Source organism: Phyllobates terribilis, unplaced genomic scaffold (assembly GCF_046119375.1).
Source record: "Phyllobates terribilis strain yellow unplaced genomic scaffold, ASM4611937v1 Scaffold_8__6_contigs__length_399053987, whole genome shotgun sequence".
NCBI lineage: Eukaryota > Metazoa > Chordata > Amphibia > Anura > Dendrobatidae > Phyllobates > Phyllobates terribilis.
This window is the reverse complement of record NW_027362768.1, coordinates 350,364,367-350,386,990: the sequence shown is the minus strand read 5'-3', so window position 1 is coordinate 350,386,990 and position 22,624 is coordinate 350,364,367. Positions and strand designations below refer to the sequence as shown.

The following is a 22,624-nucleotide window of genomic DNA, read 5'->3' as shown; positions in this document are numbered from 1 at the left end:
CATTAAATAATGGTGGGTATGTGTCCCATATTTCCCCCAAATGGGGGCAGAATAGATAAAGACCATAATACAGGATGCACTCACCAAAAAGGCCACCAAGGGGCGCTAGAGAAGGGGGTCAGGGAACACGGCAGGAGCAAACCAAAGTGGGACCTGCGGGCCTCGACGCGCTTTTCGCAGGTTTGCTTTATCAAGACTGTGGGGTGTGAGTTGTGGTTCTTCCGCACTCCATACTCGTGATCTCTATTATGCTGGCCGAAGTGTTTTCTAATGGAGACAAGTGTAGAGAATTCTGCTACTTCTGGGCTTAGGACCATTATGTGCAAAAAGTGTATGGTGTGTGTTAACAAAATAGGAATACCTCTTTAAAGGGGTTGTCTGAGCTTTTATACTTTTCAATGTGTGTGTATAAGTTGCAGAATGCTGAACCCTTGTAATATACTCACTGTCAGCATTCTGCACCGTTGCCTACATACTATACTTCAGCATGTGACCAGCCTCACTTCTGATTTTGGAGGACCTGGTCACATCCTGACTAGTCTTTTCGTGTTCTGTTCGGAGACTAGTCATGAAGTCACAACTAACACCACACCCAGTTTCTGCCAGACCCTCCTCCTTCAGCCTCCTGTGCCTGCACACAGTGCAAGGCGGCAGTGGCATGTCACAGCTGGTTGCACTAACCAGTCCAATCAGCTGCTAGCAGAGACATACAGGTGAACTGAATGGTGGAACAAGGAACTGAAAGCTTCTTCCTCCACTGATCAATCTCAGGAAAGGCTGGAGGTCCTGTCACTGATGATGATGGTAAAACAGTGCTGCTGTAGGTGCAGCGCAAAATCACATTTTGCAAATGGGAAAGTAATCAGACCTAGGTATTTCCAGTAGCTGCAGAGCAGGTGACATTACTTTGACCGATGTCCTAATAGACCTTTCTTCAGTCAAGGTCTAATAGGAGCAGTAAGATGTCAGTCATGGGGGTCACTGTTAGGACCCCAACTTCTATAGAAACTCATCAGCATCGTAATCGTATCTCCCTCTCCTTTTGTCCAAACCATCTAGATGCTGTGGTTGCTACTGACGGTGGGGTATAAGGGGTTAAACTGCCAGGATCAGGAATAGCTCCTCCAGCAGCGGGACTGTGTAATACAGCTGTACGACTGCTGCAGATCTCGTAGGTGCCCTGACGACACCTGCCTGATGAAAATGTGCACTATTGAGCGGGTGCTGGATCCTGACTGTGAAGTATATTTTCGATGCTTCTCGGGAACCAGTTATTCTTAATCTTTCAGCAGGTTAAGGGTAGAGAGTCTGATTCCAGTGATGTGTCAATTACTGGGTGTGTTTTGCTGTTTTAATACAATCAGTATTTTATCAGCAGGACATTATCACTACAAGACTAGGTGTCTCGTGTCTCCTAGTCCAACCACACCGCCATCACTGGTTAGCGGCTTTCTGTCAATATACAGTGTACATAGAAAGCTGCCAATCAATGGTGTGTTCGGGGTTATACAGGGCTCAACATCTGAGCTCTGCTACAGAGAAAAGTGTGATTCTATCACAATTGCTGCACCCAGTAAGTGGCACATCGCTGGAATCAGGGTCTCTGTCCCTACATCATGCTGCTGTCAGATTACATAGCAAAAACCTGCTGACAGATTCCCGTTAAGGCCCAGCTATAATATCACTGTAACACTATCATTAGATGTGAGCTCCCTATACCTGTATACCTGCTGCTGTGGTGCTGCACAAAAAGTTATTCACAAAACGAGTATATACATGTATATCTATATCCCCTGAATGGTATTACTGCTAGATTTACTATAGATGTACAGTACAGACCAAAAGTTGAAGCTCATCAAGAGAATGCCAAGAGTGTGCAAAGTAGTCATCAAAGCAAAAGGTGGCTACTTTGAAGAACCTAGAATATAAGACATATTTTCAGTTGTTTCACACTTTTTTGTTAAGTATATAGAAAAATCTATAAATGAGAAGGTGTGTCCAAACTTTTGGTCTGTACTGTAACTATGAGGTTCTTAGCGCACATTTTGAGCAAATTGTGCGAGCCCATCTGCCAACGACAAGGCGACCTCTTCAGATGGGTCCCTACACTAACCTAACACTAATTTATTTACTAACTGGAACTCGGCCTCACAAATATCTTATTATTACTACCATTTTTACGATTTATTAAACATGTACCTTTTATTATTTACTTTATTTATTAGTTTTATCATTTTTTTATTACTCTTGTGACTCTAATAATGGTATTACTAAAATCCCTATGTCTAAAGCTTTTGATCCAGAAGAAGGCAAAAACCCCAGGACACATTCAGCCAATTTGTGTCACAGGGGAAAAATTCCTTCTTGACCCCGAGAAAAGGCGATCAGTCCTAGGACCCCGGATCACACTGCTATTCTACCTACTACTGTACTATTACTACGGATATTTTATTACTACTTTTATGACTTTATTATTATCACTAATATAATGACTCTTGTTAGTTTAATACTGATCTATTACCACTATATTACTATTCTCCTGCTATTATTATTACTAGTGTTTTTATACTTACGGGCCGGTAATGCCGCATCTGATGTTATCGGCAGAGAGGTCCCAGCAGGACGGTCCACAGGATGTTCTTCTTTCTTGTCATAGGGAAGACTTGGCTGACTTGGTGGTGGAAGTTGTGCGGCCTGGTCCTGCTTCTTCTTGTGCTGCTTCTCGGGAGCTTAATGTCCAGTTTGATCTTCTTTGCCGCCTTCTGCTCTTCTTTCTTGTCTTCCTCTTCATCCAGATAGTCCAGCATTTCTCTTAGAGCCATTTGTTCTTCTTCTTCCCGTTTCCTTTTCTCCCTGGCTTGGATGCTTATGGGTGGAGCGGGCCGTTCTTCTCTCCTTACAGTATACCTTCTTTGGGCTTCTGGGTTGGTTGGCATGAGGCGCTCCTTCTTGTAGAGGGGAGAAGGGAGAAGCTTCGTACAATACGCCAGTCTTCTCAGTATCTCCTCAGGGGGGACGTATCCGGGGCACATGGTGACTGCTGACATCTTCACTGACAATGTAGCCAAATCCTATAAAACATCAGGAATAGTCAGCAGGGGTTTTGACTATAAATTCTGGTGCAGGGTAAGGGCAACATTGGGAAATGTATAGGATACTGACTGTTACATATGTCGGCTCCATTACAGGGGGATTTTCAGCTGGAACAAGTTATCACTTATACCTGGGATAGGTGATGACTTATAGATCAGTGGGGTCCGTCCGCTGGGAACTCCAGCGGTCACCAGAACTTTTATCCCCGTTAGATGGTAGAGGAGGTGCACATGCTCCACCGCCGCTCCATTCACCCTCTCTGGGGCCTGCAGGAGCTGTACTCAACGTTCTCTGGCACCCTCGGTGGTTGGGCGAGGGTACTGCCGCTGCCTCCTAACAGGATAACAGGGCCCTGTTCTGGCGATTGGTGGTTCCCAGTGGTCGGACTCTGATCTTATCCCGCAGATAGGTGATAACTTGTTGGGAGCTCCCCTTTAGTATGTGGTATATATGGAGGACGGGGTATCGTGCAGAGTACTAGCAATACTACACTGCGGCCATCCTGTGTGCGCCGGGGCCGTTCCCCATGGAGGAGCAGAGCGGGGGGTAAATATCGGGATCTAGTCGCCGGATCCATCCAGATGGGAGATGTGACGAGTGCGGCCTCACCCCCTGATATCTCATCCTATTGTGTGTTGGGGAATAATAAGTTGGTGATGAGCAGATTTCTCAGGACATCTTGGTTGTGGTCTGTGAGTGCGTGTGATGGGATGTGGCTCCTCCGTTATCTTATAGACGTCTTATACCTGGAATCTCGCGCTGACTGCAGGTGTCTGTCTTCACACTCGGATGAGATATAACAGACTGACTTCTTTTTTTTTTTCAAATTCAAACTGAGCAATCCTATTGGTTGTTCAGAAATGCAGTTACCATGGTGACAGAAGTATCTGAAGATTTAAAGGGACAGGATGCTGTTATAGTGCTATAATACATTTTACTATAATGTTCCCCAAATACTGTATATTATGTGGCCCTGTGCAGATAATGTGGGGGCATATATAGCTCTCCATATATAGCTCTTCATATTTTACATAGATTCATTTAGAGGATCTGCAGAGATATTTTGGAGGAAAATAACTTATGGTAACAATTGAACGTGTATAAAGAAGGCTGGTTATCTATTAATGGTCATACGATTGCGGTTTATGTTCAATACAAATCTAAATATTAATCAGAAGTCACTGGGAGAGATTTATCAGCTAAATGACAGAATCCTGTAGTTCTGTGCAGCAAAATCTGTATTTCATGATTTGCTTCACATGTTTTAAACCCTTTCTGTGCCTTGTCTGACAAGAGGCGTGGCTTAGCAGAAAAGGGCTGTGGCTTATATGAGAGGGGAGGGGCCTAACATTCTACTCCAGAAATTACACCAAAATTGTAGCTCACATTTCTGGCAGAAAATAAGTAACTAACTAACTAGATGGTGTAAATGTGGAGAAGACAGTATAAGAATGTGGCAGATGGATGAAATGGCCGCTGCGGGAGGAATGTGACGCCCCACACTGATTATTACCAGTTCTTGCAGCTGCAGCGCTTACTGAGCGGAGTCACTGGAGGTGACGGGTGGGCGACCCCTGAATAGAATAAAGCTCCACATCGCCAGCATGGTCTATTCACTGGGAATCATTCACTATAATATCAGTCAGTATTAAACTGAAGGAAACTTCCCAGCACCTCCTAACAGCTGGAAGTAAGTGCCGGGAGCTGTGACTGCATTATACACCGTGTGCACTGAGGGATCAGCAAACATTGAGGAGCAGATGAGAGAATCTGGTAACATTTCAGTTTGCCAGCCATGATGAGTTTTCCACAATAAATTGATTTGTGGCAAAATATTGATGGGAAAATACGTGTATAACACATGGAGGTCTTCTCTAACTTTTTTTATTCTCTTTTGAGTTTTTTAACACAAACTTAGTGTCCAAGTGATCTCAACCTATCTGACTAGAGGAAAACGGATGGTAACTATTAACTGCACTAACAGACTTTATAGGAAAAATCCAGCTCACCAGCAATGGAAATGCAGGAAATCCAGCGTCACAGTCATACAAAAATTTCTTTAACCCCTTTCTGGCATGAGGCGTAATAAGACATCCCTGTGCCCTGGGCCTTAATGACCAGGTACGTATTATTACACCTCGGCGATCGCGCCCGCACACATGCTGTGCTGGCGCGTTCATCTCCGAGTGTCAGCTGATTCTGACAGCTGACACCCAGTATTCTGTGCCAGGAGCAACCCGGCACATTAACCCCCAAAATGCTGCGATTTGAAGTGGATCGCAGCATTTCGGGAGCAGGCAGAGGTAAGACAGCCCTCCTACCTTGGATCGGAGACCCCTCGCTGTCTCAGTGGGGTGGTCTTGTTTGTTGCCATGGTGACCCGATGTCTTCGTGACTACATCCGGGTCACCAGGCACCAGCAAGTTTGTTAGATCATGTGCAGAGCACTATCTATCTAACTTGTGTCAGTGCAGAGCTTACAGCCTGCATAGCTTAGAGATGCTGCTGCATCCCTATGCTATACAAGCAATCAGCCTGCAAAAAAATGAAAGTCCCATAGTAGTACAAAGTAAAAAAGTGTCAGAAAGTAAAAAAAAAATTGGAAAAATATAAAACAAAATGAAAAAATCTTAAAGAATAAAAATATATTATACCCATAAATAAATATTATTATGAAAAAAACAAAACAATAAAAGAAAACATATTTGGTATCACCACGTCCAGAACGACCTGACCTCTAAAACTGTCCCACTCATTAACCCATTTAGTAAACACGGTGTAAAAAAAAATGCAAAAAACAGTGCTTTATCATCATACCGCCGAACACAAAATGGAATAAAACGCAATCAAAAAGACAAATGTAAATAAAAATGGTACCGCTGAAAACGGCATCTTGTCCCGCAAAAATAAAACCGCCATACAGCTCCATCAGCTGAAAAATAAGTTATAGCTCTCAGAATAAAACGATGCAATAAAAATACAAAATATGTAAAGAATATTGTAGATATAATCCCATGTCAATCATTGTATCCTATTTGGCAGGGGATTATAAAGATCTACTGCATACAGTTGTAAGTGGACACTTCTACAGCCAAGAAGAAGGAAGGGGGCCCGAGAGAGTGAGTGACAAATATCTCACTTAGCAGCTCCAAGCCAAGAAATTACACCCCCACCAGCTAGCTGCTGGGCTTCAATAGGAAGACCCCCTGGAGATCCAAGCCATGCCGTTCCCTTTGTGTCAGACAACTATAATTCAATACCAAATTATGGAAATGCTATATGTCCTGTTTATTTATAAAATAGAATTTCAAGATCCCAAGAGAATGGGGAATGTCAGCCTTACTCCCAGCCCAGTCTAGTGCGTAGGAATGGGGAGATACCAGACACAGCCTTTTGAAGACCCGTAGGGCCACTGTCTTTAGTCTCCACGTGTAGCAGGGGCCCTGCTGGATCGTGATGACACCAGAACCGGCTCCCTAGGACCGTCCATTAAGGAAGTATAACCCATTTTCGTTTTTGGAGTTTATAGCTGAGGGAGGCCATGGGTGGAGATTTAGGTCCAGTCCAGGGGGCAGGAGGGGGAGTGACCCAGAGAGTTTAAAAGCCCCTGCAGTTCTAGCCTAGGGCTTTTTCTCTGGGAGGTCGCGACGACACATCATGTGAGGGAATCCCCACAGAGGGACCCACAAGCCTCCCATGTGGCAGCCCTCCCCCGCAAGCCAGGCTTTCCATCTGACTGGTAACTCATTCTTAATTTATGTTTTTATCTTTTGTACCACTACTATTGTGTTTGCATCTCTGACCATTATGTATTTATAATCCTTATGTATATAGGCGATGTGATGGCAATTAAATATATAGTTTAACTTTGGTCTGATCTTTTATCTCGATCCACGAATCCTCATGTCCATTGTACTGTCTAACTAACACAATACCGGGGCTGGTTTCTGGCCTGATAATTCCCGTTAACGGACCGGGGGGCTTATATCTAATAGAAACTGGTAGCAGCTCTACCAGGCTGACAAGGTTCTGTTTCACTGGGGCTAGTGGAAGGGGCCTCTCAGCCTGTCAGGGGTGTGAGCGAGTGTGGTGCCACGTCAGACACTGAGTGGGCAACCTCTTCTCACGCCCTGTACCTTCCTGTACCTGTGTGGACAGGGGGTGTCTGTGTAGAACTGTACCAATCTGACATTACGCATCCTCGAGGGGGTGAGGAACGTCACGTTGGTGCAAAGGGCCGATCCATATCATGTGATCCGTCAGACGTAACTGTGATGTCAGGCGGGTGGCGTGGTGTGGATCCTTCACATGTGGTGGCAGTGGTGGGATTCTGCGGGATCTCTCTGGTGCCATATCGCCAGAAAAAATTAACATACCGGCATGAGCTGAAACCACACACACATGCTGCTGCTCCCAACGCACGTTTCGCCATCTGGGCTTTGACTAGGGACAAGGAACAAAAAGGCAGAGTTGGTATTTAAGCCGGAGTCAGCCAAAAAGGGTGCAAAGTGCGATATAACAAGCCGCGATTAGCTGGTAACAGAGAGAGGGATCATCATGCATGACATGTCAACGTCACCTCCGGTCCGCGTGACTCGACTCGCTTGAGCGCATCAATAGGGCAGAAGTGACGGCGGTATGCGTTCAGCTTTGGAGTGCAAAACAAGATGGCGACTTCTGCGCTCCACGTTAGAACACAAGGGTCAAATAACAGCCGGCTGGGCTCAGCGCAATAAATATACAAGGAGCCTCATGTCCTGAAACGTAAAACAGAAGTGTGAAAGGTGAATGAATGAATGTTAGTGACCTATTATGAATAAACAGTGGGGGGGGGGAAGCAAATGTGAAAAATGTAAGTAAGAAAGAAGAAAATAGTTTCTTTTTCTAAGTAATGAGTATACAGTACAGACCAAAAGTTTGGACACACCTTCTCATTTAAAGATTTTTCTGTATTTTCATGACTTTGAAAATTGTACATTCACACTGAAGACATCAAAACTATGAATTAACACATGTGGAATTATATACTTAACAAAAAAGTAAAGTGTGAAACAACTGAAAATATGTCTTATATTCTAGGCTCTTCAAAGTAGCCACCTTTTGCTTTGATGACTGCTTTGCACACTCTTCGCTTTTTCTTGATGAGCTTCAAGAGGTAGTCACCAGAAATGGTCTTCCAACAATCTTGAAGGAGTTCCCAGAGATGTTTAGCACTTGTTGGCCCTTTTGCCGTCACTCTGCGGTCCAGCTCACCCCAAACCATCTCGATTGGGTTCAGGTCTGGTGACTGTGGAGGCCAGGTCATCTGGCGTAGCATCCAATCACTCTCCTTCTTTGTCAAATAGCTCTTATACAGCCTGGAGGTGTTTGGGGTCATTCTCCTGTTGAAAAATAAATGATGGTCCAACTAAACGAAACCGGATGGAATAGCATGCCGCTGCAAGATGCTCTGGTAGCCATGCTGGTTCAAAATGCCTTCAATTTTGAATATATCCCCAACAGTGTCACCAGCAAAGCACCCCCACACCATCACACCTCCTCCTCCATGCTTCACGGTGGGAACCAGGCATGTAGAGTCCATTCGTTCACCTTTTCTGCGTCGCACAAAGACATGGTAGTTGGAACCAAAGATCTCAAGTTTGGACTCATCAAGCCAAAACATAAATTTCCACTGGTCTAATGTCCATTCCTTGTGTTCTTTAGCCCCAACTTGTCTCTTCTGCTTGTTGCCTGTCCTTAGCAGTGGTTTCCTATCAGCTATTTTACCATGAAGGCCTGCTGTACAAAGTCTCCTCTTAACAGTTGTTGTAGAGATGTGTCTGCTGCTAGAACTCTGTGTGGCATTGACCTGGTCTCTAATCTGAGCTGCTGTTAACATGGGATTTCTGAGGCTGGTGACTCGGATAAACTTATCCTCAGAAGCAGAGGTGACTCTTGGTCTTCCTTTCCTGGGGCGGTCCTCATGTGAGACAGTTTCTTTGTAGCGCTTGATGGTTTTTGCAACTGCACTTGGGGACACTTTCAAAGTTTTCCCAATTTTTCCGACTGACTGACCTTCATTTCTTAAAGCAATGATGGCCACTCGTTTTTCTTTACTTAGCTGCTTTTTTCTTGCCATAATACAAATTCTAACACTCTATTCAGTAGGACTATCAGCTGTGTATCCACCAGACTTCTGCACAACACAACTGATGGTCCCAACCCCATTTATAAGGCAAGAAATCCCACTTATTAAACCTGACAGGGCACACCTGTGAAGTGAAAACCATTTCCGGTGACTACCTCTTGAAGCTCATCAAGAGAATGCCAAGAGTGTGCAAAGCAGTCATCAAATCAAAAGGTGGCTACTTTGAAGAACCTAGAGTATAAGACATATTTTCAGTTGTTTCACACTTTTTTGTTAAGTATATAATTCCACATGTGTTAATTCATAGTTTTGATGCCTTCAGAGTGAATGTACAATTTTCAAAGTCATAAAAATACAGAAAAATCTTTAAATGAGAAGTTGTGTCCAAACTTTTGGTCTGTACTGTATATGATTGTGAACTAAAAGTAAACGACACAAAGTGAATAACAATTGATCATACTTTCCATACACTAATGAAAGTGCTACAGTGCATATATGAACAATAAAAAATGTGTATATAATTTATTTAAAACAATAATAAATATATAAGGATTGAGAGGAGCCACTAATTTTAAAAACCTCTATATCAAAAAAGCTATTGTATTAATAGACAGCAGCCTGTCACTGGTATTTATTCAGATAAGTATGATGAACATAACTCCGGAATGTGAAGACCAATTCCTCGTTGGTGAAATATCATCAATTCAGATGCATTTTTATTGTGTAAAAGCGCCAAAACATAAAAAACTATATAAATGTAGTATAGCAGTAAATGTACTGACCCGAAGAATAAAGCGACCTTATCAATTTTACCACACGTGGAGCAGCATAAAAAAAGTAAAAACAATTCCTGAATTGTTGGTTTTTGTTTGTTCTGCCTCCCAAAAATAGGAGTAGAAAGTGATCAAAAAATGTCATGTGCCCGAAAATGATACCAATAAAACCGTCAACTTGTCCCGCAAAAAACAAGCCCTTACATGACTCTCTCGGCCGAAATATGGAAAAATTATAGCTATCAAAATATGGGGATGCAAAAACTACTCTTTGCAAAAAAGCGTCTTTTATGAATATGAATCTGGTATCGTTGTAATCGCACCAACCCGAAGAATAAAGTCGTCTAATCACTTATACCACACGAGGAACAGCGTAAAAAATAAGCTCTAGCATTAGAGTTACGGTTAGACCACGGCCTCATTATCAGTATTCGGTCAGTATTTTTTCTCAGGAGTGGGAACCAAAACCAGGAGTGGGTGATAAATGCAGAGTTGGTGACTTGTTTCTATTAGACCTTTTCTCTGATTGCTCCTCTCCTGGTTTTGTCTCCCACTCCTGAGAAAAAATACTGACCAGATACTGATAATGGGGCCCTGGCCTTAGGGTTGTTTTAGGGTTAGGGTTGTATTGAGGTTGGGATTTTTTCAAAAGTAAAGAAAAAAAAATGATTACGATATGGTGACTAGTCTTGAGCGCAAGTGCTCGCTACTTGAGTATGCATCGGGTGCCGGGTATGCACGGAGTATCGCAGGTGCTCAAGTGACATGCTCGAGTCTCTGCCCCATATGTTTCACGGCTGTTATACAGCCCAAAGAAAAAAACACATGGGGATTGCCTGCTATGCATCGGCAATCCCTGCATGTTTTTTTTGTTGTTTTTTTGAGTGTCTAAAAACCGTGAAACATGCGAGGCGGGGACTCGAGCATGTCACTCGAGCCCCCGCGATACTTGTTTCATACCTGAGTACCTGATGCAAACTCAAGTAGCGAGCACTTGCACTTAAGACTAATGACAACATATTCAATATGATGACATAATGTTATCAAACTCTGTGTTCTGTGTCGTACCTCTGGGTTCAAAATGTTCACTATATCCTGTGACAAAGTCACTGGCAAAGTACTGGAGGGAAGATGTGTAGCACTGAGATTAGGAGCTCCAGTAATTAAATATAGGAAAAAGGTTCCAGCACACGAAGGGGTTACTCAGCCATCTTTAGTTCTAAGGTGGTTAAACACCTGTAGAAAGGAAGGAGGTCAGAGGATAAAATCCCAGCCTTTTAGAGCATTTGTGTGTAGGATGGGTTTGGAGGTGAAAGCTCTGAGCTGTTTTGTCATGTGAAGGAAAGACAAACCTTGAGTTGTTTGTTCCTGAAGTGGGCGGTTACTCGTAGCTACAAGGACTGTGCCATACGTTATGTTTTGTTTTTCCTGTTAGGCCAGGAAGGCCGTGTTTGTTTTTGCTGTGGTTTATGCAGCATTCTTAATAAACCCAGCAGAAGATTTAAAGAGACAATGTTCCTGTGTACCGCTATATGCAACCAAGTGAGCCGATCTACAACAACCCCTTGATAAAATCAATATGCAGTTCTGCAGTTTTGTAGGAAAGACTTTGCCCATAAATCCAAAAGACTTTGCTAAAACATCTGAAAAGAATTCTGCCACCATCCCTTTCTTTTAAGAAGGATAATGGCCGTTCTCTTTCTTCCCTTTCAGAAGGCGTTTAATGTGTCCAGCGACTGCTCTGCACTTATACCGCTGGCAAACACCGCAATGAGGAGCGACGTCCAGGAAAGGGAGGCGCAAAGAAGCGCTGGAGAGCGCAGAACTGCTGGGAATGGAATTGGAGACATTATAGGAAACATTATTTGTCCAACTTGAAAAGAAAAAGTTGCTTTATTATGTTTAAAAGTAAAAATGGATGAAACTTACCTTTTTTTTAACTAGAGCATAATAGTATGGAAAAGTTGTCATATTTGCATTGGTCCAGGATCTCCTTCTGCCAGTGACACCTATGTGGGAATGGAGCTGCCAACACCTGGGACCAGCGCTGATATAGTGTTGTGGGAAAACGCTGCAAAGTCAGAATGCTTTAAAAAATAAGTGTTGTGTAGGGGGGGCATGTCCGGCAGCCATTGGGTGCGTATGTGTCCAAGGGGGCTCCGAGCTACACAGAGGGCTCATCCCGGCATGGAGGGCCATCAGTGTGACTCCTCTTGGTTACAAGAAGCTTATGGGCCCATTTTCAGATGAGTTTGGCTGTGCTCCATTAGCATGGCCTACGCGATGCTCAGATTTGCGGCCTCACTTGAGCTGAGGTGGGAGACCAGAGGACCTTGTCTGTCTTTGTCCTGTTACGAATGGGCCCCAGACTGTGAGACCCGACTCAGAAACACATGGCCCCTTAGCAGCGCTTCACTAATTGGTACTGTCCCTTACCACAAGATGGCGTAGTTGGCCCAGACCAAGGGTGCAGTTCTAGGTAGACATTGTTCCCCCTGATACCATCACCTATTTACCAGCGCTCAGAGGGAGAGCGAGAGGAGACTGAGGAACAGGGCACAGATACGCCCTCACAGACATTATCGGGCGCACTTACAGTCTGATGTCAGCCATACCAGTGCAAGTGGCAGTATCTTTCATTAGTCAGCACATGTAATATGCAGGTACTGTTATGTCTGACCTTATTCTGAGCATAGTACTCTGCTGCCCTCATGTGGTGAATGTGAAAACTGAAACATCTCTGCACATATAAATAAAATGATTATTGTATCATAGCGCCAACATATTCTGCAGCGCTTTCCAATTAAGTAAGGACCTGTACAGACAATAAAAACAATACAATGTAACACATTTTATCCGTTACAGGAGGAGTGAGGGCCCTGCTCGCAAGCTTACAATTTATATACTGAACTCTCTCAGTATCTTAAGCTGTGCAAAGCCCCCCGCTCTCATTGTCTGATGCCGGTGAAATCTGCAGCATTAACTCTGGCTTTGTGGGGTCCGTCCTTTTCAGGCTCATTATAGCTCATTTGTTAATTCTACTTTGGCTACATGAATCCAGTTCTCTATGAATTTGTCTGTCACCCCTCCCCCATCAGATCCTCTTGTTTGTGTGTCTGGAGTAGATCATTAGTGATCCGGTCTCCTTGGGAAACTGTGCGATCTCCTTTTGCGTTGGATTCTATCCTTCTCTTCCTGCCCCTCTTGGAGTTGTACACCCCCGGTAGCACACCGGACCCTTACCTTATTCTGTGACAGAGACCACCTACTACACGGCTCATTAGAAGGGGAGATGTAGCGTCCGTCCTTTGCTCTGCTTCACCTGCATCCGGCTATTGCTAACCCGGGCTGTGGAGTCAGTAAGCCAAACCTCCGACTCCTCCATTTCCAGGCCTCCGACTCCCTCATACACGGCTCATGTGTAAGTGATAAATTTACTGTAGCACAGATTCATCTCAGCTAAAAGTCTAGACCCTTAGATCAGGAATAGGACAGACATTTATAGGACATTTCATAACTTTACCAAATTCTTGTGAAAAAAATATTCCCCACAAACTACTGTACCCAATTTATTATATATTTTAGGAGTCTGAGTTGATCCATTTTATACGGACTCCACCAAAATGGGCTTCATCTCACAACAGAACAGCAGATAAGCTGCAACTTGTTAGGGTGCTTTCACCTTGCATTCTGTGTCCCCATCGGGGCATACTTCCAAAGTTCCCCAAAAAACAGGGTCCAGGCGTATTCACTGACTGGACATAGTAGACTGGGTCTGGGTGTCTGTCTCCGGGAGGCGTATACTGGACGTTCGCTCAGTTTGCATCATTGCAGTCTATGGCCCCTTTGGCGCATACTCCTGGACCTTGTTTTGTGGGGGTATTTCAGACATATTCCCAAATATCCACGGCTCTTTTTAGGGAATGTACTGATCTCCACCTATGGCCGGGATAGTTTCTCGGCTATGTACATTGCAGAGGGCCTATCACATCCCTCCATCCCTTGCCCCTTGGGTCTGCACCTTACACCTTCATTGCAAAATTCTTCAACTGTAGGGACAGAGACTTTCTTCTTTGCTTGTCTCGAAAAGACCATATGTAGTTTGAGAATACTCGCTCAGTTCTGTCAAATTCCTGAAGGAACTCAATCTTATATACTCCATGTTCTCTCTGTCTCGCCTGAAGATCATTGCTGACAACCAGTCTGACTTCTTTGAAATCCCACTGGAGGCGTTTTCACGTTATCTGTCTTCAGGTGGGCTTACTATTCAGTCTTTTGTACATATGCCCGGGGAGTTTCTATCCTAGTCATGCGCACCCTAAATTGTACCCTTTACAACATTGAAATTTATATAAAGAAGGTATGTGTGTATTCTTGTACTGTACGGAACTTGTGTGTCCTTTTACCCATCTGGATATTTATATACCCCCTCCATTTATACCAGTCGTCATGCACAAAGCTGTTGCTTTCATGCTACTATATAGTTCCCCACTAGTAATCTGGCTCCAGTATTTTAACTGTACTCGTGGTATAAATAGGGAGCGGTCCCGGCTGTTGAGCCCTGACACTGATGTGGACTCCTCTGTAATATTGCAGTGTATGGGGACTGGGTCTGGTGCTCTTCCATCTCCTCGTCTAGGACACACTCCTGTTATCCTTTCACTCATGACTGCCTCTCCCACATAGAATAAGAAAGCACAGCAGCACTTTGTAAGGGCCAAGACATATGCAAACACTAAGAAAATAAGATCTAAACTGCACTATTGCTAAATAAAATGTACTTAGAAAAAATCAAGGTTCTTAGCGCATAAATTGGCCAATTCATGTGTGCCCATCAACCACGGCAAGGTGACCTCCGCATGATGGGTAACTATTTTCCGAAACATGCCTCTCTTGGGCTATAAGCCTACAATTTTAAGTGGGCAGTTAGAAAGCAACACTAATTAAAAGCACCCTTGGGTTGATGGGTGGAGTGCAGAGTCAGAAAAGGAGGCAGTCCAAACCTCCAAGGTAAACTACAAGAAAACAAAAAACCTGACCACCACCTCTTGGCCCTTACAGAGTGCTGATGTGCTTTCTTATTTTATGTTATGCAGTCATTGCATCGTGCACCTGTTCACACTATATGGAGGCTGTTAGGGATCCGGGTGGTGGAACCTCTGTGCTGCGGTGCAAGGAGGGACCAGAGGGGCGTAACTAGGTATCAACTCGGACTGACCAAGGTCGCACGGCGGCTCAATCGACTCCGTGAACCAGGGAAGGACCGAGCAGAGGGACCAGGTGCTACTCTGGGCCAGTCCTTGTATGAGAGCTGGTGACTCCCATGGGTCAGAAGGCAGGGACTGACCGGTACAGCAGATGAGCTCGGCAGGCAGACTGACGGGTGATCCGGGTAGACGGACTGGCGGACACCACAGGTAACTGGCAGGAGCATCCAGGTAGGCTAGCTGGTAGGCACGGCAGGTAACTGGTACGTTCACCGGGTAGGCAGGCAAGCCTGGCCCATAGATAGACTGGCGGGTTTGGACCGTAGGCAGACCGTCGGGCTGGCGGACTGGACTGGTAGTCAAGCTGGCGGACTGGACTGGTAGTCAGGCTGGCGGACTGGACTGGTAGTCAGGCTGGCGGACTGGACTGGTAGTCAGGCTGGCGGACTGGACTGGTAGTCAGGCTAGCAGCGGGAACTGAGGGCTGAAGCAGAGTTTAGAAAACAGAGCTACAACCTTGCACGGGCACCTCTATTTTGGAGGAGGTGCCTTTTACATGAGAAGTCCTCTGGCCACTGGCCGGGGACTCTTTAGGACGGCGCGCGTGGCCCCTTTAAGAGGGAGGGAGCGCGCGCGCCCTAAGCACAGTGCCTGGGAAGCTGCGCGTGCCAGCAGCAGCAGGAGAGCTGGAAGACGCCGGGAGCACGGCGGTAAGAGGGACGTCGTCTCTTCCTGTCGGGGCAGAGACGCCAATGCTACAGTACCCACCCCCTTTATGCCCCCTCTTTTTTAAGCCTGAAAGAAATTTTTTAAGGTGAAGCGGGGCGTGGATGTTCTCCCTGGGTTCCCAAGTTCTCTCCTCTGGGCCAAACCCCTTCCAATCCACCAGAAAAAAGGTTTTTCCTCTTACACTCTTGGTGGCCAGAATGTTCTCTACCTCATAGACGTCCTCAGCGGAGACCGGAGCTGGGGAGGTACCTGGATTGTCGGAAAAAGAATTAAGAACACCTGGTTTGAGGAGAAATACGTGGAAGGAGTTGGGAACCTGAAGGGGGCCGGGAGTTTTAACTTGTAGGCTACTGGATTGATTTGCTTGAGGACTTCAAATGGACCGATGAACCGTGGACCCAACTTATAGGAGGGTATTTTGAAATGAACATGTTTGAAGGAGAGCCAAACCTTGTCTCCCGGGCGGAATGGAGGCGGATCCAGACGTCTCTTGTCGGCATGTCTCTTCATCCGCTTGTAGGATTGAAGAAGTGCGGATCTAGTGTCCTCCAAAATGGTGGAAAATTCGCTGACCAGAGACTCTGCGGCAGGGTTGTCCACTGAAGCGGAGATGGGAAACGGAATCCGAGGATGTTGACAGTAGACCACAAAGAATGGGGACTTGGAAGAAGATTCACTGTCATGGTTGTTATAGGAGAACTCGGCCCATGGTAGGAGCTCTACCCAATCGGTATGGTGAGCGTTGACGAAGTGCCGGAGGAAGCTGGTAAGGATTTGGTTGATACGTTCCACTTGGCCATTGGACTGTGGATGATAAGCAGAGGAGAAATACAGGGAGACATCCAGCAGCTTACACGTAGCTCTCCAGAAGCGCAAAGTAAACTGGACCCCGCAATGAGACACGATGTGGAGGGGTAGGCCGTGGAGACGAAAGATGTGATGGATGAATTCCTTAGCCAGCACAGAAGCAGACGGGAGACCAGACAGAGGGATAAAGTGGGCCATTTTAGAAAAGCGGTCAGCGACCACCCAAATGAGAGTACAACCGGCAGAAACAGGGAGATCAGTAATAAAGTCGATAGCATTGTGTTGCCACGGGGCAGCAGGTATGGGAAGAGGCAGGAGACGGCCAGCTGGAAGACGTATGGGGACCTTTTAGCGGCCACAGGATGAACAGGCCGTGACGAAGTCTACAACATCCTTGCGCAGGGAAGGCCACCAGTAATGCCGGGTAATGAGCAGGAATGTCTTCCTCTGGCCAGCATGGCTGGCTAGTTTAGATGAATGACCCCATTGAAGAACCTTCTTACGATCCAGAACCGCTACAAATGTCTTACCGGGTGGGAGACGAGACTGGCTCCCTTGGACCTCATTCATCACTTTGGAGGGATCGATGATATGCATAGGCTCCTCCTCTTGATCGGAAGACAGGAAGGATCTCGACAAAGCGTCGGCTTTAACGTTCTTGTCCGTAGGGCGGTAATGTAGGGTAAAGTTGAAACGGGCAAAGAACAAAGACCACCGGGCCTGACACAGATTGAGTCTTTGGGCATTTTGTAGATATGCCAGGTTTTTGTGGTCAGTGCAGATGACCACCGGGAGCATAGACCCCTCTAGCAGGTAACACCACTCCTCCAGCGCCAATTTTATGGCTAGCAGTTCTCGATCTCCAATGGAACAGTTGCGCTCGGACGAGGAGAAGAGCTTGGAGAAGAAGCCGCAGGTTACCATTCTCCCGGACGGAGATTCCTGGGTGAGCACCGCTCCGGAAGAGGAAGCATCAACCTCCAGAAAGAACTGTTTGTTGCAATCCGGACGGTGCAGCATCGGGGCAGAGGAGAAAGCTTGTTTTAATGAGAGGAAGGCCTCCTCCTCTTCGGACGTCCATTCCTTAGGATTTGCTCCCTTACGGGTGAGCGCAGAGATGGGTGCTGTCCGGGAAGAGAAATGTGGGATGAAGAGGCTTTAATAGTTAGCGAAGCTCAGCAATCGCTGAATCGCCTTCAACCCCTCCGGTTGGGGCCACTTTAAGACGGCAGAGACCTTCTCGGGGTCCATCCGTAGACCAGTCTTAGAGATAATATAGCCCAGGAACGGAAGAGAGGTCTGCTTGAAGAGGCATTTCTCAAATTTTGCGTATAGGTGATTCTGCCTGAGCCTAAGCAGGACCTGACGAACATTCCTCCGGTGTGTGGGAAGATCCGGAGAGAAGACCAAGATGTCGTCCAGGTACACCACCACGCATGAATATAAGAGGTCAAGGAAGATGTCGTTAACTAGTTCTTTGAAGACAGCTGTGGCATTACAGAGGCCGAAGGGCATCACATGGTATGTATAGTGGCCGTCCCGGGTATTGAATGCCGTCTTCCACTCGTCTCCTTGGCGGATCCAGACCAAGTTATACGCTCCACGAAGAACGAGCTTAGTGAAGATCTTTGCGCCTTTAAGGCGGTCGAACAGCTCAGAGATGAGCGGCAGGGGGTATTTATTTTTGATAGTAATCTGGTTGAGTCCTCTATAATCGATACAGGGGCGTAGTGAACCGTCTTTCTTTTTTACGAAGAAGAATCCAGCTCCAGCCGGGGAGGTAGATTTCTGGATGAATCCCCTAGCCAGATTTTCTTCGATGTACTCCGACATGGCCCGGGTTTCGGCCAACGACAAGGGGTAGATACGCCCACGGGGTGGAGTGGCACCGAGTACCAGGTCGATAGGGCAATCATATGGCCTATGAGGTGGCAGGGTCTCTGCCTCCTTCTTGTCGAAGACATCTGCATAGGACCAGTAAGGTGCCGGTAGACCAGGTAAATTAGCCGGAGTAGACGGAGGTCGAGCCGGGCGAATCGGAACCAGGCAGGTCTCATGGCAATCCTGCCCCCAACGGAGCACCTCACCGGATTGCCAATTCAGAACGGGTTCATGTCTCTGTAGCCAGGGTAGACCTAGCAAAAGGGAGTGAAAGAGTCCGGATAGCACATGGAAGGAGATCCTCTCCGAGTGCAGCATTCCCACCTGAAGGGTTACAGGCTCTGTGACGAGCAAGATGGTCACCGGAAGGAGTCTTCCATCCACGGAAGCGACTGCCAATGGTTCATCCAGAGGTTTGGTAGGAATCTGATACTTCTCTACAAGGGACTGAGAAATGAGATTCCCAGCGGCTCCAGAATCCAGGTGGGCGGTTTCAAAGAAGCGGTTCTCTCCACAGGAAATAGAAATGGATAAAGTCAAGAACGGAGAGGATTTACTCTTGCCTAGGACGACCTCTCCGAGCGGTCCTAGACACTGTAGTTTCCTGGCTTCACCTGACAGGAACGGATCAGATGCTCCTTACTACCACAGTAGAAACAGCTCCCCTCGGCTCGGCGTGTTTCTTGGTGAGACTTGACCATCTTGGTCTGGTCGATCTGCATGGGTTCAGGCGAGCGTGCCCGGGGAGTTGCTGGTTGGGAGGCAGGTTTCTGGAAAACAGGAGCAAGACGAGGAAATCTTCTCTCCCGGGTAGTCTCCTTAGCACGTTCCGGGAAACGGATGTCAATCCGGGTAGCTAGTGACACCCGGTCAACCAAGGTGGTAGGAATGTCCCGGCCAGCCAGCTGGTCCTTGATCCGTCTGGAAAGACACTAGGGCCTCGTTGTTCCAGGCAAGCTCAGAAGCGAGGGTACGGAACTGTATGGCATACTGGCCCACGGTGAGACTCCCTTGGCGGAGACGGAGCAATGAGGAGGCAGTAGAAGTTCTTCGTCTGGACTGGTAGTCAGGCTGGAGGACTGGACTGGTAGTCAGGGTGGCGGACTGCACTGGTAGTCAGGCTGGCGGACTGGACTGGTAGTCAGGCTGGCGGACTGGACTGGTAGTCAGGCTAGCAGCGGGACCTGAGGGCTGAAGCAGAGTTTAGAACACCGAGCTACAACCTTGCAAAGGCACCTCCATTTTGGAGGAGGTTCCTTTTATATGATAAGACCTCCGGCCCTTGGCCGGGGAGTCCTTAGGACGGCGCGTGCGGCCCCTTTGAAGAGGGAGGGAGCGTGCCCTAAGCACAGTGCCCGGGAAGCTGCACGCGCCGGCAGCCGCAGCAGGAGAGCCAGAAGGTGCCGGGCCGGGAGCGCGGCGGTAAGGGGGACGGCGTCTCAGGGGGCAGAGACGCCGATGCTACAGAGGTTCTGGTCAGGTTTTTGTTTTCTTGCCTCTCCCACATAGATCTTGCCCTGGTGCCGTACTCTGCCTTGGCTGCAGTCATTTTCTATTATTACCTCTGTCACTCCATCCCAGATCTTACTCCTCTCCCTGTTCCCCTCTTGGGAGGGTCCATTTCCAAGGCCACTGTGACATATAAATCCATCTTGTGTCTCTCTCCTTCTCCTTTTTTTTTTTTATTATAAAATAACAATGAGGACCGTATAATACAACAGGTATGGGATACTTTTGAAGCATTTGCTCATGATATCCTGGCTCCTGCTGTGAGGGATGTGGAGATGACTGAGGTATCACACAGGAGCTCCAGTACCTGTGGAGCATAAGTCCCAGTGGCCGGCAGCCTTACTTGTTACACTCCCTCTGATTAGAGATGATGAGCAACATGGTCCTTTTATGTATGACAGGAATACTAAATGGGGACAAATGTGGTAAACTACTTACCTATATGGCAAATCGTTACTGTGACCCCATGGTAATCAGGGCACTTAGGGGCGAGGAGAGGAGAACTAGAGGGGACCCTAAACATGTTCTGTCGGAGTTTGATAATTTTTACCAATCTTTATTCCTCATAAAGGCCTGTTTATTACTTCAGTTTGATGTAAAAATTCTAGATAAAGTATTGGAAATTCCTCTGCGTTCATATATTCGGCAAATTATTCATTGTGACCAAACTGACATTGTGCCAGGAAAGTCGACAACCCTCAACCTCCAGCGTTTTTATTTATTTTTCTCTAAGGAGGACACGTTATGGTCTCACTTGATGCCAATAAAGCCTTCAGCTCTATTGAATGGTCTGTTCTTTGGGCGACCAAGCGTTGGATGGGCTTTCGGCCAGTGATTACTAAATGGGAGAAGCTCCTATACGCGGACACTGTGGTGCGTATATGCTTCCCCCTGATCCAGGGCGCGCAGCAGGGATGTCCGCTGTCCCCAATGCTGTGACTGTAGTGGAGCCACTGGCCGCCCTTATCCGCTCCACCCCAGAGATTCAGGGGTTTATCCAGGCCCCAACACACAGCAAACTTAGTCTCTACGCAGACAGCACTTTCCTGTACCTGCAAGGTGCTAACATGTCAGTACCAGCAGCGCTGAATGTGATTGATGAGTGCGGCCTCTTCTCAGGTCTAAAAATCAACTGGGATAAGTCTTTTGTCTTCCCTGTAGACCTGAAAGTCCCATCCAGACAAGCCTCCCTCCTATCTTTGATATGGGTTTCAAAGTTCTCTTAACTAGGAGTCCAAGTATCTACATATTTAGGTGAATTCGCTACACAGCTTTGCTCTTTTGTTGATTATAAAAGCTAAGATAAGGAGATAAGAGAAGTTACTCCTGTCGGTCGCGGCTCACATCCGGTTATATCCCCAATATATGTGAACTTCAATACCTTCAATAAGCGTAACTCCATCTTTTCCTCATTCATTTTGCAGGGTCACAGAATTGGGATCCATCGCCCGGTCCTGTAATATGCTCGGGTGAGGGGGTGGCTTTATCGGACCCTAGACTTTATTATTGGGCGTATTATTATCCTTTTGCGCATTATTGGTTTGTTCAGCTTTCCTGTATATGTAGGTGGAACAGGGATGACTTCCTGAGAGCCCTTTTGGCCATTGTTTGACCCTATGACCCAGAGATTAAACACCCTTTGCACATACTTTTTTGCTCATCCAAGAGCATACATGGAAAGCTCTGGCCCACAGGGTGATTTATATTTGGCTTGCGGCACCAGAACCGCCACCCCTATGTGGGGTCCATTACCCTGTATGGAGGACTATGTGGGGCACATTATACTGTATACTGATGGGCTCACGACTTTGTCCAAGTTTTTCATTTTGGCCCTCTGTGTGTTTGAGTTTGACATCCCTGTTCTAGAGGGCCCCTTCAATACATAACTGATTTTCATGCAGGCTATATCAATCTAGACCATGGTATGGATACTTTTCTGTGCTCCTTTTTCTCACAATCATACTCCTCTCTGGCATAGCAGCACTCTTATTGAATTATTAGATTTGGAGTGAGGGCCTTTATGGGAAAGGGCAGGCTCGGTTTACCTGGGTCAGGTCTATGTGGCTGGTGACCCATTTCATGTTCTGAAGTGAAATCTTCTTTACCCTTCCATTTCCTACAGCTTAGACAAACTAATTCCTAGCTATTCCGAGAGAGCGGCTCAACTCTGTATCCTACGTTGCACATATTACACCACAGCCAGGATGAGTAGGGTCCAGCCCCAGTTCCTGGATGTATGCCTCATGTGCCGCAAGGGCCGGGGGACGTTCCTCCACCTTCTGTGACACTGTCCAGAGATTTGGGCTTACTGGCCAAGTTGGTTAGATTCCTACATGACAGTATGGAGAAGCCTGTCGCAGAGGACCCTGTAACCTGCCTTTTGGTTCTTGACCTTGAGGAGTGCCCGGGTCACTCCTAACTGCCTGCACTCTTTTGGGGCTGGTGGAAGGGTGAGAGCGTCGAACCTCATATCTGGTGGCAGAGTTTGTGGTATGGTG

At 46.6% G+C, this 22,624-nt stretch overlaps 1 long non-coding RNA gene across 3 annotated transcripts in view; it reads left to right on the top strand.

Moving 5' to 3' along the window:
* Positions 1 to 22,624, top strand: part of LOC141156559 (uncharacterized) — an 810,169-nt gene that overhangs the window by 161,495 nt on the left and 626,050 nt on the right. The window contains exon 3 of one of the 3 annotated variants that reach the window (XR_012247669.1): positions 11,707 to 11,794. The exons of the other annotated variants lie outside the window; for them this stretch is intronic. This is a non-coding gene — a long non-coding RNA (uncharacterized lncRNA). Of the gene's footprint in view, positions 1 to 11,706; positions 11,795 to 22,624 lie in introns of those variants that run through there. 3 annotated transcript variants of the gene reach the window in all.